Raw genomic sequence first — 26,675 nt, forward strand, 5'->3', positions numbered from 1 at the left:
GCTTGGCCGCGGAAGGTCCTTGGCTGGGCGGCGGTGTCGGCGTGGCCTTGGGAGGAGGAGAAGGTACCAGCGCGGAAGTATCCGGCGCGGTAGGGGAAGAGCTTGGCTGCTTCTTCTTCTTCTTCGCGGGAGGAGGAACCAGAGGTTCCGCCTGCCCGGCATCAGTCTGGCCGGCGCCGATGTTGCTGGCGCCGGTGTCTTGGGTCTCTGGAGGGGAGGTGAAGTCCTCCTCCGCGCGGTGATCAGGAGGTGTTGGGGCCGCGCGCCCCGAACTTGTAGTGCCTCCCGAGAGGGAGGCAGAGCTGTTGCCGGCACCAGATGGTACCGGACTTGACTGAGGAGGAGGAGTTGAGGTCCTCGCGGAGCCGGCAGAGCCAAGCTCAAGCGCAGGGCTGAAAGAAAGGAAAAAGAGAGCATATTGGAAAAAAGCAACCGGAAAAGAACTCGGTGGAAACAAAGAGAGCATAAAAGAGATAAAAACTTACCCGGAAGACATCGGCATCCGCTTCTGCTTGTAGCGCTTGGTGCCAACCTGCTTCCCTCCAATGACTTCAGTCCGAGGACGTTTGCCAGAGGGAGCGTGGCTGGGGCCAGCGCCAGCAGCAGGAGGATCGCTCTTCTGGCCCTCGGCCATGAGCTTATCCAGAAACTCGTCGCCAACCTCGGCCTGCAGGGGGGGCTCGTGCTCATGGACCTGTGGGTTGTTGCTGGCTGAGGGAATGTCTACAGAATAGCATTAACAAAAAGAGTATGAGAAAACGAACAGAAAGGCTACCTCAAGTATGGTCAAGTCGTCAGACGAACCAGCAGGTTCCGGCGGAGACTTGCCGAGGCGAGAAGATGCAGTCCGGCCCATCCTCAGATCTAGCCAATGGATGACCGGATCCGGATCGTACTTGTCCAGGGGCCTCTTCCGGCAAGGACCTCGCCGGTCAGAATCAATCCGGGGGAAGCGGGCCTTGGCCTGGAAACAAAGGAAGAAAGAAAGATTAGACGCAAATACAAAAGCTACCGGTAATACGACCTGAGCCGCATATCTTCTTACTTCTTTGGACGGAGGATTCCTGGCGCTGAGAGGGCAAAGGCCCCACTCCCAGTCCTCCGGCATGTCCGTTTGGCAGATTTGGCTAGCCTTAAGGACCACATCCTCTTTGCTTAAGGCCAGGCCAGTGATCTTGGTAGGATCACCGGGGCCGTACATCTCACTAATCTTGTGAGCGCGCTGCTGGAGGGGAAGCACCCGGCGGCTGATGAAGGCGCGGATGATATCGTCGGAGCAGATGTTGGTGTCCTTCATCAATTTCATCATGAAGCGCACCACCCGGTTCGTCTCGGCGTGCTCCGTACCGGGGTTGTACTGCCAGTTGGTCTTGGCTGGCGGCGCCGGATTGAACGCTGGCAGGTTGATGAGGTCGACGTCGCCCGCGTTCTTCACATAGAAGAACGTCGTCTGCCACAACCGGCAAGACTCGAGGCCGTTGAACTTAAAAAAGGGGCTCCCTTGGCGGGAGCCGATGATGCAAGACCCGCATTGAACGGGGGGTTTGGGCGCAGGAATGTCCTTGCCCTGGACCGAATTGATCCGGAGGGAGAAAAAGCGGGCAAACGTCTCGCGAGCGGGACGGATGCCAATGTAGCCCTCCATGAAGGCCACAAAACAAGAAAGATAAAAAATGGCGTTGCCGGGAAGATGGTGAGGTTGGAGGCGATAGAAGTTGAGGAATTGGCGAAAGAAATCAGAAGCAGGAAGGCCGAAGCCACGCTCAAAGTGAGCAAGAAAAACAACGACCTCACCGGGTTCGAGCACCGGTTGGATCTCGTCGCCTGGAAGCCGGCAGATGACTCCTTCCGGAATCCTCCTGGACCGGTAGAGCCAGTCGATCTCGAACTGAGTCACGTCGGAACCTCTCCAGGCTCCGCGTGTCTTATCCTTTCCGGAGGCCCAGCTAGATGTCCCGGCCTCTTGTTTCCGGCTAGATGCCAGATCCATCCGGGCAAGGTCGTCGGTTAACCCGTCGGAAGCGCTACTATCTTGGTTGCTAGAGGTGGCAGCAGGGAGAGACCCTTCGCTAGACATGAGGATCTAGGGATGCCGGAATCTACCGAGAAACAGTTTTCCCCAAACAGACCCTCGCGCGAAGATCTACGAGTAAGAGGAAAAGCAAAACAAAGAACGGATAAATACTCTACCGCCCCCAAGATCCGAAGTGCAAGAAAGAAAGGGGTAAAGTCGCATCGGGCCTAACCTGAGGCGGCGGAGTCGCGGAGGAAGAGGTTCACCGGAGGAATGGTGAGCCTGCGGCCGGTGAGGGAGTCCGTCGATGGCGAGGTGAAGAAGTCCTTGAGGAAACACGAATGCAGCGGACGCGGTGAGCACGCTGCAGAAGGTTCCCACACGAGGAGGTCCGGCGGAACGGAGGAGTGAGTTCGCCGGGCGGCGGGCTCGAACGAGCGGCGACGGACGGAGAACGGCGAAGGCACGGAGGCGAAGAGCTCTGCGCGCAGGGAAGTGGAGAATGCGAAGAAGATGAAGAAGGAGCGGCGGTTGCGCTTATAAAGAAGAAGGGAAGTGGGCTGGAAACCGCTGGGCCGTGGCGGTTCGCACCATGGGCCGCCACATGTCGAAGAGATACACGCGAAAAAACAGAAGGCCACACGGGGGCACACAGAGATCCGGAACGGCTAGTGGGATCCGCAGCGGTGCATTAAATGAGCGCGCGGGAGTCGAAGCGAAATGACAACTGACACTAGCGCGTCAGTCACAGTGCGCATGTCTCTGTCAGGCGCGGGGCCCGAGATATTCTCGACTTCGCCGAGGAGGTATTTAATGGTTAAGATACCGGAAGACAAGATACCGGGGAATGACTTACGAAGAAAAGATAAGGAGGATCCGGGCAAAGATGCCGGATCCGAGCGTGAGGCCGGATGAATCAAACCGGTATCCAAGGACATAAGAACCTGGCATGGTCTGTTGGATAGGATCCGCCAGACTATACCAGCTTCGGGGACTAATGTTGGGGGGATGATCCCCGGTATGCCAAAGGCATGCCAAACCGGATGGTTTGAGCCATCAAGATACCGGTTAGATGTTCATGCCGGAGTCTAAGATAGGCGTCTGGCTGAACAGGCTGTGCCGGAATCCTCATAAGAGGGACACCGGAACCGGATAGAAAAGATACCGGGCCCCCGGAAGGAATAGCTTGTCGGCAAGCTGGTCAAAGATCCTCTCCAGAGCTAGAAGACAAGGATGAGCTAAGCAAAGTAGCTTTAAACGAAGGGCTGACGATAAAGAAGAAGATGACGAAGAAAGAAGCCGGAGGACATCAGCCTCCCTGATTAAAGAAGACCCCGGTGTCATCTATGATTAAAGTAGCTTTGTACAGTAGCTGGTAAAGTAGTTTGTCCAGTCAAAGATGCCATTAGGGTTTCTTGCTCTGTAAGCTACCCTCTCCCCTATATAAGGAGAGGGGGCAGCCCTCCTTACGGGCACGCGTGTACGTATGTAGGCAGAGCCTGTAACTTGTGTGAATCAATGAACATGGTGATCTAGAGGGAGTTCTTCCTTGTGTCTTTCTTCTTCAACCTCTGGCCTTGGCCAAGTTCTTGAGGAAACCATCCGGAATCTCTTCCCACCTGATCACAAACCCTCCCCCGAATCCTCTTGCGTCCATTCGGCCCCAATCTAAGCCATCCTATGGCATCTGCTCGTTCACCACGACGACATTGCTAGAGCAGTCAAAGCGGTGCCCACGCCGCTTAACACCGCGTCTGTCGCCCAACCAACCATCCAATTTGCCCTCCATCTCTCGCACTCTTCTCTTTCATTTTCTCCCCATGGCTGCTGATACGTCCAAAACGTATCTACTTTCTCGAACACTTTTGCTATTGTTTTGCCTCTAATTTGTGTATTTTGGATGCAATTAACACGGACTAACGCTGTTTTCAGCAGAACTGTTCTGGTGTCTCGTTTTTGTGCAGAAATCCAACTTTCAGGAAAATCCTCGGAATTTATGCGGAAGGTCCTATTTTCCCAGAATATTGGCGAAGCCAGAAGGGCGAGCCAGGTGGGGGCCCAAGGGCCCCACACACTAGGCCGGCGCGGCCCTGATGCGCGTAGATGACACGTCCGTTGGGAACCCCAAGAGGAAGGTGTGATGCGCACAACAGTAAGTTTTCCCTCAGAAAGAAACCAAGGTTTATCGAACCAGTAGGAGCCAAGAAGCACGTTGAAGGTTGATGGTGGCGGAGTGTAGTGCGGCGCAACACCAGGGATTCCGGCGCCAACGTGGAACCTGCACAACACAATCACAGAACTTTGCCCCAAGTAACAGCGAGGTTGTCAATCTCACCGGCTTGTTGTAAACAAAGGATTAGATGTATAGTGTGGATGATGATGGTTGTTTGCGAAGAACAGTAAAGAACAATTGCAGCAGATTGTATTTCAGATGTAAAGAATAGGACCGGGGTCCACAGATCACTAGCGGTGTCTCTCCCATAAGACAGCAGATGTTGGGTGAACAAATTACAGTTTGGCAATTGACAAATAAAGAAGGCATAACAATGCACATACATATATCATGATAAGTACTATGAGATTTAATCAGGGCATTACGACAAAGTACATAGACCGCTATCCAGCATGTATCTATGCCTAAAAAGTCCACCTTCAGGTTATCATCCGAACCCCCTCCAGTATTAAGTTGTAAACAACAGACAATTGCATTAAGTATGGTGCGTAATGTAATCAACACAAATATCCTTAGACAAAGCATCAATGTTTTATCCCTAGTAGCAACAGCACATCCACAACCTTAGAACTTTCTCACCGTCCTGCATTTAATGGAGGCATGAACCCACTATCGAGCATAAATACTCCCTCTTGGAGTCACAAGTATCAACTTGGCCAGAGCCTCTACTAGCAACGGAGAGCATGCAAGAACATAAATAACATATATGATAAATTGATAATCAACTTGACATAGTATTCAATATTCATCGGATCCCAACAAACACAACATGAAGGATTACAAATAGATGATCTTGATCATGATAGGCAGCTCACAAGATCTAACATGATAGCACAATGGGGAGAAGACGACCATCTAGCTACTGCTATGGACCCATAGTCCAGGGGTGAACTACTCACACATCGATCCGGAGGCGATCATGGCGATGAAAAGACCTCCGGGAGATGATTCCCCTCTCCGGCAGGGTGCCGGAGGCGATCTCCTGAATCCCCCGAGATGGGATTGGCGGCGGCGGCGTCTCAGTAAGGTTTTCCGTATCGTGGCTCTCCGTACTGGGGGTTTCGCGACAGAGGCTTTAAGTAGGCGGAAGGGCAGGTCAAGAGGCGCCACGGGGGCCCCACACAACAGGGCCGCGCGGGCCCCTTGCTGGCCGCGCTGCCCTGTTGTGGCGGCGCCTCGTGGCCCCACTTCATGACTCCTTCGGTCTTCTGGAAGCTTCGTGCAAAAATAGGACCCTGGGCGTTGATTTCGTCCAATTCCGAGAATATTTCCTTACTAGGATTTCTGAAACCAAAAACAGCAGAAAACAGCAACTGGCTCTTCGGCATCTCGTCAATAGGTTAGTGCCGGAAATGCATAATAATGACATATAATATGTATAAAACATGTGAGTATCATCATAAAAGTAGCATGGAACATAAGAAATTATAGATACGTTTGGGACGTATCAAGCATCCCCAAGCTTAGTTCCTACTCGCCCTCGAGTAGGTAAACGATAACAAAGATAATTTCTGAAGTGACATGCTATCATAATCTTGATCATACTATTGTAAAGCATATGAGATGAATGCAGCGATTCGAAGCAATGATGAAGATAATGAGTAAACTAATGAATCATATAGCAAAGACTTTTCATGAATAATACTTTCAAGACAAGCATCAATAAGACTTGCATAAGAGTTACTCATAAAGCAATAAATTCGAAGTAAAGGTATTGAAGCAACATAAAGGAAGATAAAGTTTCAGCGGTTGCTTTCAACTTCAACATGTATATCTCATGGATAATTGTCAAAACAAAGTAATATAACAAGTGCAATAAGTAAACATGTAAGAATCAATGCACACAGTTGATACAAGTGTTTGCTTCTGGGATAGAAGGAATAGGCAAACTGACTCAACAATAAAGTAAAAGATAGGCCATTCGCAGAGGGAAGCATTGATTACTATATTTGTGCTAGAGCTTTTCATTTTGAAAACAAGAAACAATTTTGTCAACGGTAGTAATAAAGCATATGAGTTATGTATAAGATATCTTATAAGTTGCAAGCCTCATGCATAGGATACTAATAGTGCCCGCACCTTGTCCTAATTATCTTGGATTAACACGGATTATCATTGCATAACATATGTTTCAACCAAGTGTCACAAAGGGGTACCTCTATGCCGCCTGTTGATACATCTCCGACGTATCGATAATTTCTTATGTTCCATGCCACATTATTGATGTTATCTACATGTTTTATGCACACTTTATGTCATATTCGTGCATTTTCTGGAACTAACCTATTAACAAGATGCCGAAGTGCCAGTTGCTGTTTTCTGCTGTTTTTGGTTTCAGAAATCCTAGTAACGAAATATTCTCGGAATTGGACGAAATCAACGCCCAGGGTCCTATTTTTCCACGAAGCTTCCAGAAGTCCGAAGGAGAGACGAAGAGGGGCCACGAGGGGGCCACACCCTAGGGCGGCGCGGCCCCCCCTTGGTCGCGCGGCCCTGTGGTGTGGGGCCCTCGTGCCGCCTCTTGACCTGCCCTTCCGCCTACAAATAGCCTCCGTGACGAAACCCCCAGTACCGAGAGCCACGATACGGAAAACCTTCCAGAGACGCCGCCGCCGCCGATCCCATCTCGGGGGATCCAGGAGATCGCCTCCGGCACCCTGCCGGAGAGGGGATTCATCTCCCGGAGGACTCTACGCCGCCATGGTCGCCTCCGGTGTGATGTGTGAGTAGTCTACCCCTGGACTATGGGTCCATAGCAGTAGCTAGATGGTTGTCTTCTCCCCATTGTGCTTCATTGTCGGATCTTGTGAGCTGCCTATCATGATCAAGATCATCTATCTGTAATCCTATATGTTGCGTTTGTTGGGATCCGATGAATAGAGAATACTTGTTATGTTGATTATCAAAGTTATATCTATGTGTTGTTTATGATCTTGCATGCTCTCCGTTACTAGTAGATGCTCTGGCCAAGTAGATGCTTGTAACTCCAAGAGGGAGTATTTATGCTCGATAGTGGGTTCATGCCTGCATTGACACCTGGGACAGTGACAGAAAGTTCTAAGGTTGTGTTGTGATGTTGCCACTAGGGATAAAACATTGATGCTATGTCTAAGGATGTAGTTGTTGATTACATTACGCACCATACTTAATGCAATTGTCTGTTGCTTTGCAACTTAATACTGGAGGGGGTTCGGATGATAACCTGAAGGTGGACTTTTTAGGCATAGATGCAGTTGGATGGCGGTCTATGTACTTTGTCGTAATTCCCAATTAAATCTCACTATACTCATCATGATATGTATGTGCATGGTCATGCTCTCTTTATTTGTCAATTGCCCAACTGTAATTTGTTCACCCAACATGCTGTTTATCTTATGGGAGAGACACCTCTAGTGAACTGTGGACCCCGGTCCAATTCTCTTTACTGAAATACAATCTACTGCAATACTTGTTCTACTGTTTTCTGCAAACAATCATCTTCCACACAATACGGTTAATCCTTTGTTACAGCAAGCCGGTGAGATTGACAACCTCACTGTTTCGTTGGGGCAAAGTACTTTGGTTGTGTTGTGCAGGTTCCACGTTGGCGCCGGAATCTCTGGTGTTGCGCCGCACTACATCCCGCCGCCATCAACCTTCAACGTGCTTCTTGACTCCTACTGGTTCGATTAAACCTTGGTTTCTTACTGAGGGAAACTTGCCGCTGTGCGCATCACACCTTCCTCTTGGGGTTCCCAACGGACGTGTCAACCACACGCATCAAGCAAATTTCTGGCGCCGTTGCCGGGGACCTGAAGAAAAGTTACACCACAAAGATTTCTATCTCCCACGCCAACTTCACGCCAGAAGCAAATTTCTGGCGCCGTTGCCGGGGAGATCAAGACACGCTGCAAGGGGAGTCTCCACTTCTCAATCTCTTTACTTTGTTTTTGTCTTGCTTAGTTTTATTTACTACTTTGTTTGCTGCACTAAATCAAAATACAAAAAAATTAGTTGCTAGTTTTACTTTATTTGTTATCTTGTTTGCTATATCAAAAACACAAAAAAATTAGCTACTTGCATTTACTTTACTTGATTCATCATGTTTCCTTTTAATTTTACCACAAAAGACATACCGGTAGGACGTGGGTCTATAGTTGGGAGAAATAATATAGAAGAATTCTTCAATCATGTTAGTACCATTGAAAATTTTGAAGATAGACACCTGGTAGACCTTGCGCCTACTTATGAAATTGCTGCTGCGCATTTAGTTCGCCTGTTGGAAACTAAATTTGTTAATCTTAATCCTATAATCCAACACATGTTTTTCACACTTGGTGATATGGAAGAAGGGGAAAAGAAAGATTTTGTTTTAGAAACCCTTCTTAGAGAATTTGGTGGTCTAGCAAGAGAAGCTAGAAAGGTCTTTGCTAAATTTAATATGCTTGGTTCTCATACTAATTTTGTTAGTCTCCTTGAAAAGATGGACATGGATAGAATAAGATACACTAATAATATTGATGATGGTGGGGAGATCAAAGCACCAATACCATGTAAACTCCTAGCTATGAATGATGCACTAGAAAATAACTATGCTTGGCTTGTTCCTGAAAATCTGTTTGATGAGAGTAGCACGCCTAAGACTAATGAAAAGGGAGATGCTAAAACTTATGTATCTAATATACTATGCCTGGTTGAGAAAACTCCGCACCCCGCTGAGAATGCACCACCCTTCGATAATACTTGATACACACTTTCTGCGCCTAGCTGAAAGGCGTTAAAGAAAAGCGCTTATGGGAGACAACCCATGTTTTTACCTACAGTACTTTGTTTTTATTTTGTGTCTTGGAAGTTGTTTACTACTGTAGCAACCTCTCCTTATCTTAATTTTGTGTTTTGTTGTGCCAAGTTAAGCCGTTGATAGAAACGTTCATACTAGATTTGGATTACTACGCAGAAACAGATTTCTTTGCTGTCACGAATCTGGGCAAAATCCCCCTGTAGGTAACTCAGAAAATTATGCCAATTTACGTGAGTGATCCTCAGATATGTACGCAACTTTCATTCAATTTGGGCATTTTCATTTGAGCAAGTCTGGTGCCATTTTAAAATTCGTCAATACGAACTGTTCTGTTTTGACAGATTCTGCCTTTTATTTCGCATTGCCTCTTTTGCTATGTTGGATGAATTTCTTTGATCCATTAATGTCCAGTAGCATTAGCAATGTCCAGAAGTGTTAAGAATGATTGTGTCACCTCTGAATATGTTAATTTTTATTGTGCACTAACCCTCTAATGAGTTGTTTCGAGTTTGGTGTGGAGGAAGTTTTCAAGGATCAAGAGAGGAGTATGATGCAACATGATCAAGGAGAGTGAAAGCTCTAAGCTTGGGGATGCCCCGGTGGTTCACCCCTGCATATATCAAGAAGACTCAAGCTTCTAAGCTTGGGGATGCCCAAGGCATCCCCTTCTTCATCGACAACATTATCAGGTTCCTCCCCTGAAACTATATTTTTATTCCATCACATCTTATGTGCTTTGCTTGGAGCGTCGGCTTGTTTTTGTTTTTTGTTTTGTTTGAATAAAATGGATCCTAGCATTCACTTTATGGGAGAGAGACACGCTCCGCTGTAGCATATGGACAAGTATGTCCTTAGTTTCTACTCATAGTATTCATGGCGAAGTTTCTTCTTCGTTAAATTGTTATATGGTTGGAATTGGAAAATGATACATGTAGTAATTGCTATAATGTCTTGGGTAATGTGATACTTGGCAATTGTTGTGCTCATGATTAAGCTCTTGCATCATATGCTTTGCACCCATTAATGAAGAAATACATAGAGCATGCTAAAATTTGGTTTGCATATTTGGTTTCTCTAAGGTCTAGATAATTTCTAGTATTGAGTTTGAACAACAAGGAAGATGGTGTAGAGTCTTATAATGTTTACAATATGTCTTTTATGTGAGTTTTGCTGCACCGGTTCATCCTTGTGTTTGTTTCAAATAAGCCTTGCTAGCCTAAACCTTGTATCGAGAGGGAATACTTCTCATGCATCCAAAATACTTGAGCCAACCACTATGCCATTTGTGTCCACCATACCTACCTACTACATGGTATTTTCCGCCATTCCAAAGTAAATTGCTTGAGTGCTACCATCATTCACCTTTGCAATATATAGCTCATGGGACAAATAGCTTAAAAACTATTGTGGTATTGAATATGTAATTATGCACTTTATCTCTTATTAAGTTGCTTGTTGTGCGATAACCATGTTCACTGGGGACGCCATCAACTATTCATTGTTGAATTTCATGTGAGTTGCTATGCATGTTCGTCTTGTCTGAAGTAAGAGCGATCTACCACCTTATGGTTAAGCATGGATATTGTTAGAGAAGAACATTGGGCCGCTAACTAAAGCCATGATCCATGGTGGAAGTTTCAGTTTTGGACATATATCCTCAATCTCAAATGAGAAAATTATTAATTGTTGTTACATGCTTATGCATAAAAGAGGAGTCCATTATCTGTTGTCTATGTTGTCCCGGTATGGATGTCTAAGTTGAAGAATAATCAATAGCGAGAAATCCAATGCGAGCTTTCTCCTTAGACCTTTGTACAGGCGGCATAGAGGTACCCCATTGTGGCACTTGGTTAAAACATGTGCATTGTGATGATCCGGTAGTCCAAGCTAATTAGGACAAGGTGCGGACACTATTAGTATACTATGCATGAGGCTTGCAACTTGTAAGATATAATTTACATGATACATATGCTTTATTACTACCATTGACAAAATTGTTTCATGTTTTCAAAATCAAAGCTCTAGCACAAATATAGCAATCGATGCTTTTCCTCTATGAGGACCATTCTTTTACTTTATTGTTGAGTCAGTTCACCTATTTCTCTCCACCTCAAGAAGCAAACACTTGTGTGAACTGTGCATTGATTCCTACATACTTGCTTATTGCACTTGTTATATTACTCTATGTTGACAATATCCATGAGATATACATGTTATAAGTTGAAAGCAACCGCTGAAACTTAATCTTCTTTTGTGTTGTTTCAATACCTTTACTTTGAATTATTGCTTTATGAGTTAACTCTTATGCAAGACATATTGATGCTTGTCTTGAAGTGCTATTCATGAAAAGTCTTTGCTTTATGATTCACTTGTTTACTCATGTCATATACATTGTTTTGATCGCTGCATTCACTACATATGCTTTACAAATAGTATGATCAAGATTATGATGGCATGTCACTCCAGAAATTATCTGTGTTATCGTTTTACCTGCTCGGGACGAGCAGAACTAAGCTTGGGGATGCTGATACGTCTCCGACGTATCGATAATTTCTTATGTTCCATGCCACATTATTCATGTTATCTACATGTTTTATGCACACTTTATGTCATATTCGTGCATTTTCTGGAACTAACCTATTAACAAGATGCCGAAGTGCCAGTTGCTGTTTTCTGCTGTTTTTGGTTTCAGAAATCCTAGTAACGAAATATTCTCGGAATTGGACGAAATCAACGCCCAGGGTCCTATTTTTCCACGAAGCTTCCAGAAGTCCGAAGGAGAGACGAAGAGGGGCCACGAGGGGGCCACACCCTAGGGCGGCGCGCCCCCCCCCTTGGCCGCGCGGCCCTGTGGTGTGGGGCCCTCGTGCCGCCTCTTGACCTGCCCTTCCGCCTACAAATAGCCTCCGTGACGAACCCCCCAGTACCGAGAGCCACGATACGGAAAACCTTCCAGAGACGCCGCCGCCGCCGATCCCATCTCGGGGGATCCAGGAGATCGCCTCCGGCACCCTGCCGGAGAGGGGATTCATCTCCCGGAGGACTCTACGCCACCATGGTCGCCTCCGGTGTGATATGTGAGTAGTCTACCCCTGGACTATGGGTCCATAGCAGTAGCTAGATGGTTGTCTTCTCCCCATTGTGCTTCATTGTCGGATCTTGTGAGCTGCCTATCATGATCAAGATCATCTATCTGTAATCCTATATGTTGCGTTTGTTGGGATCCGATGAATAGAGAATACTTGTTATGTTGATTATCAAAGTTATATCTATGTGTTGTTTATGATCTTGCATGCTCTCCGTTACTAGTAGATGCTCTGGCCAAGTAGATGCTTGTAACTCCAAGAGGGAGTATTTATGCTCGATAGTGGGTTCATGCCTGCATTGACACTGGGACAAAGGATGTAAAGTTCTAAGGTTGTGTTGTGCTGTTGCCACTAGGGATAAAACATTGATGCTATGTCTAAGGATGTAGTTGTTGATTACATTACGCACCATACTTAATGCAATTGTCTGTTGCTTTGCAACTTAATACTGGAGGGGGTTCGGATGATAACCTGAAGGTGGACTTTTTAGGCATAGATGCAGTTGGATGGCGGTCTATGTACTTTGTCGTAATGCCCAATTAAATCTCACTATACTCATCATGATATGTATGTGCATGGTCATGCTCTCTTTATTTGTCAATTGCCCAACTGTAATTTGTTCACCCAACATGCTGTTTATCTTATGGGAGAGACACCTCTAGTGAACTGTGGACCCCGGTCCAATTCTCTTTACTGAAATACAATCTACTGCAATACTTGTTCTACAGTTTTCTGCAAACAATCATCTTCCACACAATACGGTTAATCCTTTGTTACAGCAAGCCGGTGAGATTGACAACCTCACTGTTTCGTTGGGGCAAAGTACTTTGGTTGTGTTGTGCAGGTTCCACGTTGGCGCCGGAATCTCTGGTGTTGCGCCGCACTACATCCCGCCGCCATCAACCTTCAACGTGCTTCTTGACTCCTACTGGTTCGATTAAACCTTGGTTTCTTACTGAGGGAAACTTGCCGCTGTGCGCATCACACCTTCCTCTTGGGGTTCCCAACGGACGTGTCAACCACACGCATCACCTGTACAAAGGTCTAAGGAGAAAGCTCGCATTGGATTTCTCGCTTTTGATTATTCTCAACTTAGACATCCATACCGGGACAACATAGACAACAGATAATGGACTCCTCTTTTTAATGCATAAGCATTCAACAACAGTTATTATTCTCATAAGAGATTGAGGATTAGCTGTTCATACTGAAACTTCCACCATGAATCATGGCTTTAGTTAGCGGCCCAATGTTCTTCTCTAACAGTATGCATACTCAAACCATTTGATTGTGAAAACCACCCTTACTTCAGACAAGACGAACATGCATAGCAACTCACATGATATTCAACAAAGGTAAAAGAGTTGATGGCGTCCCCAGAAAACATGGTTACCGCTCAACAAGCAACTTACTAAGAAATAAGACACATAAGTACATATTCTTCACCACGATAGTTTTTAAGCTATTTTGTCCCATGAGCTATATATTGCAAAGGTAAAGAATAGAAATTTTAAAGGTAGCACTCAAGTAATGTACTTTGGAATGGCGGAGAAATACCATGTGGTAGGTAGGTATGGTGGACACAAATGGCATAGTAGTTGGCTCAAGGATTTGGATGCACGAGAAGAATTCCTCTCAATACAAGGCTAGGCTAGCAAGGTTGTTTGAAGCAAACTCAAGTATAAAAGGTGCAGCAAAGCTCACATATGAACATATTGTAGCTATTATAAGATTTTACATTGTCTCCTTGTTGTTCAAACACCTCAACCAGAAAATATCTAGACTCTAGAGATCAATTATGCAAACCAAATTTTAACAAGCTCTATGTAGTTATTCATTAATGAGTACAAGGTACATGATGCAAGAGCTTAAACAAGATCTATATGAGCACAACAATTCCCAGGTATCACATTATTCAAGACATTAAACCATTTACCACATGCGGCATTTTCCGTTTCCAACCATATAACAATGAATGAAGTAGTTCAACTTTCGCAATGAACATTAAAGATAAAGCTAAGAACATATGTGTTCATACGAAACAGCGGAGCATGTGTCTCTCCCAAACAAAGAATAATAGGATCCGATCTTATTCAAACAAAAACAAAAATAAAAACAAACAGACGCTCCAAGTAAAGCACATAAGATGTGACGGAATAAAAATATAGTTTCACTAGAGGAACCTGATAAGTTGTCGATGAAGAAGGGATGCCTTGGGCATCCCCAAGCTTAGACGCTTGAGTCTTCTTAAAATATGCAGGGATGAACCACGGGGGCATCCCCAAGCTTTGACTTTTCACTCTTCTTGATCATATTGTATCATCCTCCTCTCTTGACCCTTGAAAACTTCCTCCACACCAAACTCGAAACAAACTCATTAGAGGGTCAGTGCATAATTCATATATTCAGAGGTGACATAATCATTCTTAACACTTCTGGACATTGCACAAAGCTACTGAAAGTTAATGGAACAAAGAAATCCATCTAACATAGCAAAACAGGCAATGCGAAATAAAAGGCAGAATCTGTCAAAACAGAACAGTTCGCAAAGACGAATTTTAAAGTGGCACCAGACTTGCTCAGATGAAAATGGCCAAACTGAATGAAAGTTGCGTACATATCTAGGGATTATGCACGTAAATTGGCAGATTTTTCTGAGCTACCTACAGAGAGGCAGGTCGAAATTCGTGACAGCAAGAAATCTGTTTGTACGCATTAATCCAAATCTAGTATTGGCTTTACTATCAAAGACTTTACTTGGCACAACAATGCAACAAAATAAAGATAAGGAGAGGTTGCTACAGTAGTAAACAACTTCCAAGACTCAAATATAAAATAAAGTGCAGAAGTAAAATAATGGGTTGTCTCCCATAAGCGCTTTTCTTTATAGCCATTAAGATGGGCTCAGTAAATTTAATGATGCACTCGCATAAGGATGAGAGTTGAAGCAAAGAGAGCATCAAAAAGCAAGTATGAAACAAATTTAAGCCTAACCCACTTCCTATGAAAAGGAATCTTGTAAATAAACAAGTCAATGAAGAACAAAGTGAATAGCATAGGAAGACAAAACAAGTGTAACTTCAAAAATTCCAGCATATAGAGAGGTGTTTTAATAACATGAAAATTTCTACAACCATATTTTCCTCTCTCATAATAATTTCCAGTAGCATCATGAACAAACTCAACAATATAACTATCACATAAAGCATTCTTATCATGAGTCTCATGCATAAAATTATTACTACTCCCAACATAAGCATAGTCATTCTTATTAATTGTAGTGGGAGCAAATTCAACAAAGTAGCTATCATTATTATTCTCATCATCAAATATAGGAGGCATAGTATAATCATAATAAAATTTACTCTCCATAGTAGGCGGCACCAAAAGACCACTGTCATTATAATCATCATAAATAGGAGGCAAAGTATCATCAAAGAAAATTTTCTCCTCAATGCTTGGGGGACTAAAGATATCATGCTCATCAAAACCAGCTTCCCCAAGCTTAGAATTTTCCATAGCATTAGCAACAATGGTGTTCAAAGAATTCATACTAATAACATTCCCATTAGCATGCATATAAAGTTCCATGGGTTTTTTAATTCTCTCTTCAAACACATCATGTCCTAATTCAAGATAAAGTTCATAAAGATCTCTCATATTTTTGTTGTTTTTCATTATGCCTAACTAGTGAAGTCACACAACTTAGTGTTTTCAGGAGTATTCATTTTAGCAGTAGTAAATAAAGCAAACTAAATAAAGTAAATGCAAGTAACTAATTTTTTTGTGTTTTTAATATGGAGAACAAGACAGTAAATAAAGTAAAACTAGCAACTAATTTTTTTGTCTTTTTGTTTAAGTGCAGCAAACAAAGGAGTAAATAAAATAAAACAAGACAAAAACAAAGTAAAGAGATTGGATGTGGAGACTCCCCTTGCAGCGTGTCTTGATCTCCCCGGCAACGGCGCCAGAAAACAGTCTTGATGCGCGTAGATGACACGTCTGTTGGGAACCCCAAGAGGAAGGTGTGATGCGCACAGCAGTAAGTTTTCCCTCAGAAAGAAACCAAGGTTTATCGAACCAGTAGGAGCCAAGAAGCACGTTGAAGGTTGATGGTGGCGGAGTGTAGTGCGGCGCAACACCAGGGATTCCGGCGCCAACGTGGAACCTGCACAACACAATCACAGAACTTTGCCCCAACGTAACAGCGAGGTTGTCAATCTCACCGGCTTGCTGTAAACAAAGGATTAGATGTATAGTGTGGATGATGATGGTTGTTTGCGAAGAACAGTAAAGAACAATTGCAGCAGATTGTATTTCAGATGTAAAGAATAGGACCGGGGTCCACAGATCACTAGCGGTGTCTCTCCCATAAGACAGCAGATGTTGGGTGAACAAATTACAGTTGGGCAATTGACAAATAAAGAAGGCATAACAATGAACATACATATATCATGATGAGTACTATGAGATTTAATCAGGGCATTACGACAAAGTACATAGACCGCTATCCAGCATGCATCTATGCCTAAAAAGTCCACCTTCAGGTTATCATCCGAACCCCCTCCAGTATTAAGTTGTAAACAACAGACAATTGCATTAAGTATGGTGCGTAATGTAATCAACACAAATATCCTTAGACAAAGCATCAATGTTTTATCCCTAGTAGCAACAGCACATCCACAACCTTAGAACTTTCTGTCACTGTCCCAGATTTAATGGAGGCATGAACCCACTATCGAGCATAAATACTCCCTCTTGGAGTCACAAGTATCAACTTGGCCAGAGCCTCTACTAGCAACGGAGAGCATGCAAGAACATAAATAACATATATGATAGATTGATAATCAACTTGACATAGTATTCAATATTCATCGGATCCCAACATACACAACATGAAGGATTACAAATAGATGATCTTGATCATGATAGGCAGCTCACAAGATCTAACATGATAGCACAATGGGGAGAAGACGACCATCTAGCTACTGCTATGGACCCATAGTCCAGGGGTGAACTACTCACACATCAATCCGGAGGCGATCATGGCGATGAAAAGACCTCCGGGAGATGATTCCCCTCTCCGGCAGGGTGCCGGAGGCGATCTCCTGAATCCCCCGAGATGGGATTGGCGGCGGCGGCGTCTCAGTAAGGTTTTCCGTATCGTGGCTCTCGGTACTGGGGGTTTCGCGACGGAGGCTTTAAGTAGGCGGAAGGGCAGGTCAAGAGGCGCCACGGGGGCCCCACACAACAGGGCCGCGCGAGCCCCTTGCTGGCCACGCCGCCCTGTTGTGGCGGCGCCTCGTGACTCCTTCAGTCTTCTGGAAGCTTCGTGCAAAAATAGAACCCTGGGCATTGATTTCGTCCAATTCCGAGAATATTTCCTTACTAGGATTTCTGAAACCAAAAACAGCAGAAAACAGCAACTGGCTCTTCGGCATCTCGTCAATAGGTTAGTGCCGGAAAATGCATAATAATGACATATAATGTATATAAAACATGTGAGTATCATCATAAAAGTAGCATGGAACATAAGAAATTATAGATACGTTTGGGACGTATCAGGCCCAGGAGGGGCCCGCGCGGCCCTAGTGTGTGGCGGCCTCGGCCGGCCCCCGACGCCCTCCTTCGGACTACTTATTGCCTTCGACCTAAAAACGCACGGGAGTTAGTCGAAATCGCCAGAAACCATCCAGTACGCCGCCACCGTCGCGAAACTCCGTATCGGGACCAGAAACTCCGTTCTGGCACTCCGTCGGGACGGGGAATTGGAGGAGATCATCGCCATCATCACCACCGACGCCTCTCCATCGACCAGCCATGTTTCCCCCATCCATGTGTGAGTAATTCCCCCGCTGTAGGCCGAAGGGGATGGTAGGGATTGGATGAGATTGGTCATGTAATAGCATAAGATTGTTAGGGCATAGTGCCTAGTGTCCGTAATTGGTACTTTTATGATATTGTTGCAACTTGTTATGCTTAATGCTTGTCACTAGGGCCCGAGTGCCATGATCTCAGATCTGAACATGTTATCGATTCATTATGATATTCATTGCTTTATGATCTTACCTGCAAGTTGTATACACGTGTTGCTGTCCGGAACCCGAGGCCCCAAAGTGACAGAAATTGGGACAACCGAAGGGGATGGCAGTGATATGAGGATCACATGTGTTCACGGAGTGTTAATGCTTTGCTCCGGTGCTCTATTAAAAGGAGCGCCTTAATTTCCAGTAGATTCCCTAGAGGCCCGACTGCCACCGGCTGGTAGGACAAAAGATGTTGTGCAAGTTTCTCATTGCGAGCACGTACGACTATATATGGAACACATGCCTATTGATTGATTAGTACTTGGATACCGTTTTATTATTACTAGCAAAAGATTGACGCGGCGGCACGCCGCGCCAGTATAGTGGCTAACGGGTGAAAGATTTGGTGGGAAATATGGATACGCTAAAATTATAATACATGTTTAGACTAATCCTGAACTCAAGTTGGCACAATTACTTTTTTCATTATTCTTTCACCTTACTGTGTGACCTGGCAATATAGAAAAATAACCACCAGTGCAAAGCAGATAATATAGGGAGCCCTTCTCTCCTACATATTCGACCTTTTTGGCTTACGATGTAACACAGAGAGAAAGGCAGGAGACAAAACTTACTAATTTCAATCCCAGCCATAAATCATAATACTGAGAATTTGCCTTCTCTAATTAAGAAAATTATAGAGCTAAGCTGTCACTGAATGACGAAAGAGTTCAGCGGAGAGGAGCCAGAAGTGCAATTTTCATTTAGTATAGCGAGAACAATACAGCTTTGATGAATCTCTATTACTATGTTCGAAGAAATGCAAGTTGATTTACAGACTAATAACAGTCAGTCACCTACTAATATAAATCATTTCATTCCCACACAAATAACCTGGAAACAAACATCACTCATTGTCGGCATTCCTGAACACTCCTAAGTAAACGTCATGTCCAGTTCAGCCACCTACCTTACACGGCTTAATGACAACAGAACGGAAATGAAGAATCTTGAAAACTATTCACTGACCTTTCCGGAAAATTAGCATCTCCATTATCAGCACCAAAATCATCTGAATGTTAAATTATAACAGCAAAGCAATAATACCCTTGTTGAGATCTCGAGCGGTCAAAGCGGTGCCCTCAATATTTCTTTATGACCTGCATCCGTCCGTCCATATCATCCATCGAGAGCTCCACCTTGATGATTTGGTCACCTTCTATCCTACCAGAGCCCTACCTCCAACAACCTCCTGCGTTGACCGCTGAGCTGCCACCTACCCCAAACTATTCCCCATCCAAGCTCTCCGCTGCCCTGGTCTCCCTCTGATCGAGCTCCTCCGTGAACTGCAGTTGTCGCCTGGGTCTGGTCTACAGGGCGATGTGTCATGAAGCTATACCTGGAGGAGCAGCTCCGAGGGCGCCACCTCGCGTATGTGGGAGCTAGGCTGTCGCCATGAGGAAGCCTTCTTCAAAAAAAAAGAGAATCAACTCAGATACGTCGGGAAGTCCAATAGATCATAGGTTCTCGTAGAATTCGTTCAACCCAACAGAGACACTCCGAGTAAATGAAGAGGGTATGATGAGTCGGAATCCATAGTTGTCTGCTTCAAAGGGCCACGATACAAAAAATCGAAGAAAAAATGGAAACCAACAGCAATTTTTTGTGAACATCATGGACACGTGTCATGGCCAGAAACCCTTCTTGCGAAAGTATATTCCAGTATTCATAATACAAATTGTCCAATAAATAAAAAAGGTAAACATATGTGCTATTTTTTTAGGAGAAGGTGTTGCCTTTTTAAAAAGAAAGTAATTTGTATCGTGTGTGTTTGATTTAGGTTTAAAAAGAAAGTAATTTCAGCTGCACATCTAAGAACACACTTTTCAGATCGCTGCATGTACCCAAGACCGGAAATTGCATATAAACTTTCAAGAAGCGACGAAGAGATATTTTTGTTCCCAGACGTTACTTAGTACTCAAGAACAAAGATGCAACAGTAGCATTGTTAGTTCAGCATATAGATAGTAAAAGCAATGGAAGTCAAATATTGAAGAGATAGAGTATCAGTCAAAGGTGGGAGAGATATTTGATGTCATCTGACCTGATGATGTATATTTTGTAAAAAAGGGAGCAGATTGAAATATATTTAAATAGGCATATGTGCTGCGAACACAAAGAACATGTAAAATTCAGCATAGAACAATGTATATTGCACTTGTAGTTTATAAGACGTCATGTACTGGAAAAGCTAGAGTAAGAGAATTCATACAAAAGGTATTTTCATATTATTTTGAATAGATTGAAATTTCCTAAGCTGCGCTTACTGATGCCTACAATAATAAGCGTGTAGAAAAACAATAATGTATGCAAACATCCCATTTTTCTTCAGTATCAAGACCAAAATATGGCGAAATTGGTTTGGTATTATTTTATAAGGATAGAGCAAAATATGGTGGAAAAAGTCAATTTATTTAAAACACGGCTGTAGAAACTGCCCCATTTCTACACCGGTTGTCGTAGAAACTGCTCTTTGTTCATGTATATCTGAACATTGAACTGTGGCAAACTTCAGAGTAACATATTAATAATACACTTCTACAAGAGGAGTTTATATTCCCACAATTAGAGTAGAAGAAGTTAAGACAGTGGCATATTCTTAATGTGCCAGATATCTATTATGACCCAGTTTACAATATGCACGTAGGAAAAATTTAGTGGAGAATCATATATGGCAGTATCAATCAGCGAAACCTAGCGTGAGAAACAGTGCAGAATAACACATGCCCAAAACCTGATTGTCTTTCATAGCTGTGATAGAATTAACTCCTAATGACATAAGAGCATGCATAACTGTAGATAAAAATTCATGGGCACGCATTGGCTTGCAAAACATCTCTCGTTCTTCTGTCGAAGCCATCAACAAAAGCCTGTCAATCGAATAATAAGGTCACTTGCCAACCATTATCTCTTCTAGAAACACGGAACAACCCGTGATCAAGTAATAGAATCTCAATAGCAAATCGGTAACATCAAAATTAACTCCCTATATGGCACTACATAGACTACTCCATTCCTTTGGTGCTTAACAACTTACCAGTAGTGTTATGAGTTCACAAATCCAAATAGGAGGCAGTTCAGCCATTCTCTTTGCAGGACTGAAAATGCGACACAAAGCTAGCAACACAAAATTCTTATTAAGTAAGCAGGATATACTTTGTGCAATATTTGATTGGATGAAGACCAATTAACCAAATGAAAATATTTCAGGGTCTAAACTAATCCATAGAAGCATCTCATTAAGTATCATAATCCCTAAGAACATTCTTAGTATAGACGTAAATGCCACACTTCTTAAATAATGACACGGAAGATTTTTGTTCAGGAAGAATTTTCTTAGTACTCAAGAAGAAAAAGGCAGTGATAGCACTATTAGTCCAGCACAAATAGAAAGGGTAGCAGTACATAGGGATTCTCACCCATTCATAATAAAGGGAGAAATTATCTAGGGAAACATGAGCATCGCCTGCTGAATCCTATAAGTGTGTAACACATTGGTCTGTTTGAACCCAACGATATCCCCGGCCGTAGCTGGTAATCTTAACGCTGAAGTAAATTATATCCTTGAGATTCCAGTGCCATTTACATGCTCTCGATCTCCAGTACCTGGACAGGACCAGGTCGTCATCCTCCAATTTTGACCCAAGGTCTCAGCAGAAACCAGCATCTTTTCTCTCGGGTACTACCATAAAGGATGATGCGTGAAGAACCAACATTCTTAGGTAGCTAATAGGCACATAATAACAAAGTTTTAACGTCAGATCGACAACATCATAAATCATATGTTTTCTTAACTTAACTGTAGCAATGTAGCAACCAGCAATTTCAGATTCTTGCAAGCAGAAAGAAGAATGTACCAGCCAACAAACGCAAAACGAACACATATAATTCTCCAACCAAAGAAATTTCAGAAAAAATTAAAGCCACAATAAGATATAAAGTTGTATAATGAATGCATATCATTTGAGGGTTGCAATATAATGGGCAAGGCGTATGTTGCATTAGGAACCAAATTTCTGACAGGTTAGCCATGGGGAAGGGGAAAAACTTTAACGCATGAGCCAAGGTAGGGGAGGGAGAGCACAGCGAGGCGAGGATGGCCCCCTCCCGCCACAGCTGAGCCTGCCTGGAAATGGCGGCCGCTGACTTCACCGCAAGAAGCTCCTCGTCGGCGGCCGTGAAGAGGGAGTCCGACCTCGCTGTTTTGACTGCTGCCCACGTCCTACACACCCCAACGCCCCAACTCGCCTTCAGGCCAAAAGAGAACCATGAAAACACATCAACCCAACAAATCAAATCCAAATCACGACACCAAATCGACCCTAAGAGGCAATCCCCACATCTCTAGGGAGGAACTGAAAATTCAAACTGGCCAAGAGAAAATAATTGTGTACCTCCTGGAATTCGGTAGCAGAAAAATGCAGGAGCTCGTGGATGGCCCATCCCTCCGGCAGAAGCTGCTCCGAGGCGGCAGCAGTGTGGGCTCGCGACCGATGGAGAGCTTAGGCGGGGCATGGTGGTTGGCATCGTTACCGCATCCGGCCGCTCACCGCGAAGTCAAGAAGGCGGCGCCGAAGATAGAGGAGGGAGTAAAAAGCGGGCCAGCTGTGGGAACTCAGACAGGCGAGAGCTTAGCAGCTCAGCGCAGCTAGCTTGGGCAGTCGGGCAAGGGGATTGGATAGGGAAGTAGCTCCGGCCAGGGGGAGATCGAGGCTGGCCGCCGCTCAGCCCTTGCGGTTCTTCCCCCTTATTGTGAACTGAGGACGGCGAGGGAGGAGTTGGCGGTGGACAACGATGCATATTCCGGTGTAGATGGACCCGGAAGGGAGCACCAGCCGCGTCGGCTTCTCCCATAGGCTCCCGCCTCAGATGGCGAGGAGGGCGTCGATCCCATCCTCCGTGCCGCCTGCCGCCATGGGAGGGAGAGGCGGACGTCCGGCTCCTGCTCCACACCGCCAGCTGCCTTGGGTGGGAGAGGAGGGAGTGCAGCGCGGATCTGTACCTCGGTACACTACAAGAGAATTGGCATGTAGAGACACTATTTTGGTCCAATAGAGACACTTAAATTGCTTTTACATAGTTATAGAGGCACTTTCCATATTGTCTCAAAACTGTCACTACGGGCAGTGTCTCTACGTGGTAAGGACAATAGTAATAATGTCTTTCCATTTTAGGAGACATAAAAGAGGCATTATATTGTGTCTCTAGATTAAATAAATGTAAAGAAACCATGTGAAAAGTAATACTTGAACTCATGACCTTAATAATGATGAAGACTTATTCCATTAACCATCTCACCCTTTCACAAGTATATGTTGATTCTTGGAACAAATTTCTAATTAGTATTGCCCACCATGACCCAAACATAGAAAAATGTCTCTAGAGAACAAGCAAAATGCCTCAAACATTGCCTCTATATAAAAAGTAAAGACATACAATGAAATGTCACATGGATTGCCTCTTGATAACTTATATGTGACACTTTGGAGTGTCTCATAAGTTGTAGAATGAAAATTGCAATCTCTTCGAGAAATGTCTCAACTAATGTCGCTATATTTGAGACTATTTCTGAAGTGTCTCAAAAAGTGCCACTACAACGTGCAAAGTGTCTTAATGTGAATTTTAAAGAGGCAAAGTAGGAAGTGTCTCTACTAAAATGTCTCTATGGAAGTTTTTTCTTGTAGTGGTAGGAGCCACGGTGCGACGGGCACGAAGGAAGAGGAGAGCGGCGACAACACCTAAGCCAGAGGTGGGTTCACAGGGAAGAAGCAATACGTGTCAAGGACAGCATATACCAGAAACCAGGCCAGAGCTGATCGATTGTGTTTGATAGTACGGGACCTAGCACCGCTTTGACCGATCCGGACCAACAAACGAACGGAAACAAGAATTCAAGAGAATAAATTATAAAACGACACAATCCCTCTGACAGATCCTGCACATGAAGTACTGTGCTATGATGGCCCACCACCATCCCACCTACATCACAGCTAGGGCCACACCATAAAATCGTGAAGCTAGACCATCGTGAAAGCACAGGAGGAGTAACAAAGGAACTCAACACGTGTTGGCAGAAAAGGAATTGTGAACCACCACCAAAAACACTACCTAGCACCGAAAATACACACAGAAAAGATGCAGCAAGGCACCACGTTAATACTCGCATAGGCTCAAAATTCTGAGAAAAAAGGATCTTGTTCACCTTTAATATAGTAATATCTGCAAATGCCCTGCTTTGATTGTTACATGAGTTTCTCTCATCCATGCAACGCCCGTTCATCCATCCCTGTGCCTACAGTATTTTAATCCTGTTGTTTACTATAATCACTACTGCTGTCTTTGTTACTCTGCCGCTGTTATTTCATCACTACTACTGTTATAAAACTGTTACTACTGATAAACTCTTGCGAGCAAGTTTGTTTCCAGGTGCAGCTGAATTGACAACTCCGCTGTTAAGGCTTTCAAGTATTCTTTGTCTCCCCTTGTGTCGAATCAATAAATTGGGTTTTACTTCCCTCGAAGACTGTTGCGATCCCCTATACTTGTGCGTCATCAAGACTATTTTCTGGCGCCGTTGCCAGGGAGCATAGCTTTATTTGCAAGTTCACTTGGATTGATATTGTTCGCTGCAAATTCTCCATCATGGGTAAACCTCGCGATCCTAAAGTCGCCATATTACCATCCACTACAAGAAAAGGTACAACTCTGAGTACCTCTGCTGCTCTTGATTCACCATCTGTGATTGATAAACTTGTTTCACCACCACATGCTTCACATGCTGGTACTTCTGCTAGATCTGAAAATTCTTATAATATTGATGATGCTTCTGCTGTGCTTGATGATAGTGGTTCGTTAGGATCTTTTTCTAGATGCTACAATTGCTAGGTCTAGACAAATTGAAAGTACTGAAACTCCTAATGAAAATGCTGCTACACCTATTAATTCACCTGAGTCTGTTGAATACTCTAGTGATGATCTTGATGAAGATTATGTAGAACTTGATGATGATTTTATTGATAAATGCAATGCTACTACTGATGCAAGAAAAATTAAAAAGTTGCTTGCACAACATACTGTTAGATATAAACTGTCTCCTGACCCTAAATTTGCCACATCTCCTATAAACATTAAGGATAAGGATTATGATTTTTCTCTTGATTTGTCTCATATATCTATTGTTGAGAAAACACCTTTTTGTGGTACTGAAAAAGAAAGTGCTGTAGAACACATGATTGAGCTATCTACTCTTAGTAGCTTGTTTTCTGATAATGTTAAGAAGCGTACTTATTTCATTGCTAAAAATTTCCCTTTCTCATTAAAGGATGATGCTAAAACTTGGTATAATAATTTGCCACCTGATTCTATTAATAGTCCAAAAGAATTGCTTGATGTTTTCTTCCGGAAATACTTTCCTGCTAGTGCTCAACATATTGCTTTGCAGAGAATTTATAATTTTGATCAGGAAGATGGAGAGAAATTGCCTGAGGCTTGGGCTAGATTTTGCTCTCTCATTAGAGCTCGGCCTGACCATGATTTGGAAAAGCATGATTTACTTGATATATTTTATAGTGGACTAACCATTGAGTCTAGGGCATACCTAGATAGTTGTGCTGGTTGTGTTTTCAGGAAAAGAACTCCAGACGACGCTGAAGAATTATTGGCGAGAATAGGCCGGAATCATGATGATTGGTCTACACCTGAACCAACCCCGACACCGATATTGAAGAAGAGGGGTATGATTAAATTAAATGATGAAGATATGAGGGAAGCCAAGAAATCTCTTAAAGAGAAGGGTATTAAATCTGAAGATGTGAAGAATTTACCTCCCATAGAAGATTCATGTAAGATCACTCCCCCTTCATCCACGATTGAGGTACACTCTCTTGAACGCTTTACTAGAGAAGATATTCCGTATTCAAAACCTCCTGCTCAATGCTTAGATGAGTTTGATAATTATATTGTTAAGCAAAATAATTTCAATATGAGAGTAGAGAATCATTTAATGGATTCTCGAGCTATTGGTGAATTGCATGGTATTGTGGAGAGAACCTCCAATGATGTTAAGATACTTGTTAAACATTTTCAAATGGTTCAGACTCAAATTGATCAACTCACTAAAGTGCAAAATGACTTGTTAAAAAATAATTCTAAAGAAAAACATGCTTATGAAGTAACAACTAGAGGCGGTGTTTCTACCCAGGATCCTCTATATCCTGAAGGGCATCCCAAAAGAGTTGAACAAGATTCTCAACGAACTGAAACTAGTGCTCCTTCTAAGAAAAAGAAAAAGAAACATAAAACTGTTGTAGAATCCTCTGAGCCTGTTAATGATCCTAATAGTATTTCTATTTCTGATGCTGAAACTAAAAGTGGTAATGAACATGATAAAGATAATGATAAAAATGATGCTTCTGATAAAGAAGAGGTTGAAGAAGAACCTGAAAAGCATGCTAAAAACAAAAGGTATAGTAAAGAA

At 43.7% G+C, this 26,675-nt stretch overlaps 1 long non-coding RNA gene across 1 annotated transcript; it reads right to left on the reverse strand.

Annotated features, from left to right (window-relative positions):
• Positions 1-19,157: 19,157 nt before the first annotated feature.
• Positions 19,158-23,203, reverse strand: LOC127314534 (uncharacterized). The gene is made up of 2 exons (XR_007859736.2): positions 21,237-23,203; positions 19,158-21,069 (listed from the first exon to the last, which is right to left on the reverse strand). It is a non-coding gene; the product is annotated as an uncharacterized lncRNA (long non-coding RNA).
• Between the last annotated feature and the right edge of the window lie 3,472 nt (positions 23,204-26,675).

The sequence above is a fragment of the Lolium perenne genome, chromosome 7 (genome assembly GCF_019359855.2).
Source record: "Lolium perenne isolate Kyuss_39 chromosome 7, Kyuss_2.0, whole genome shotgun sequence".
Lineage (NCBI taxonomy): Eukaryota > Viridiplantae > Streptophyta > Magnoliopsida > Poales > Poaceae > Lolium > Lolium perenne.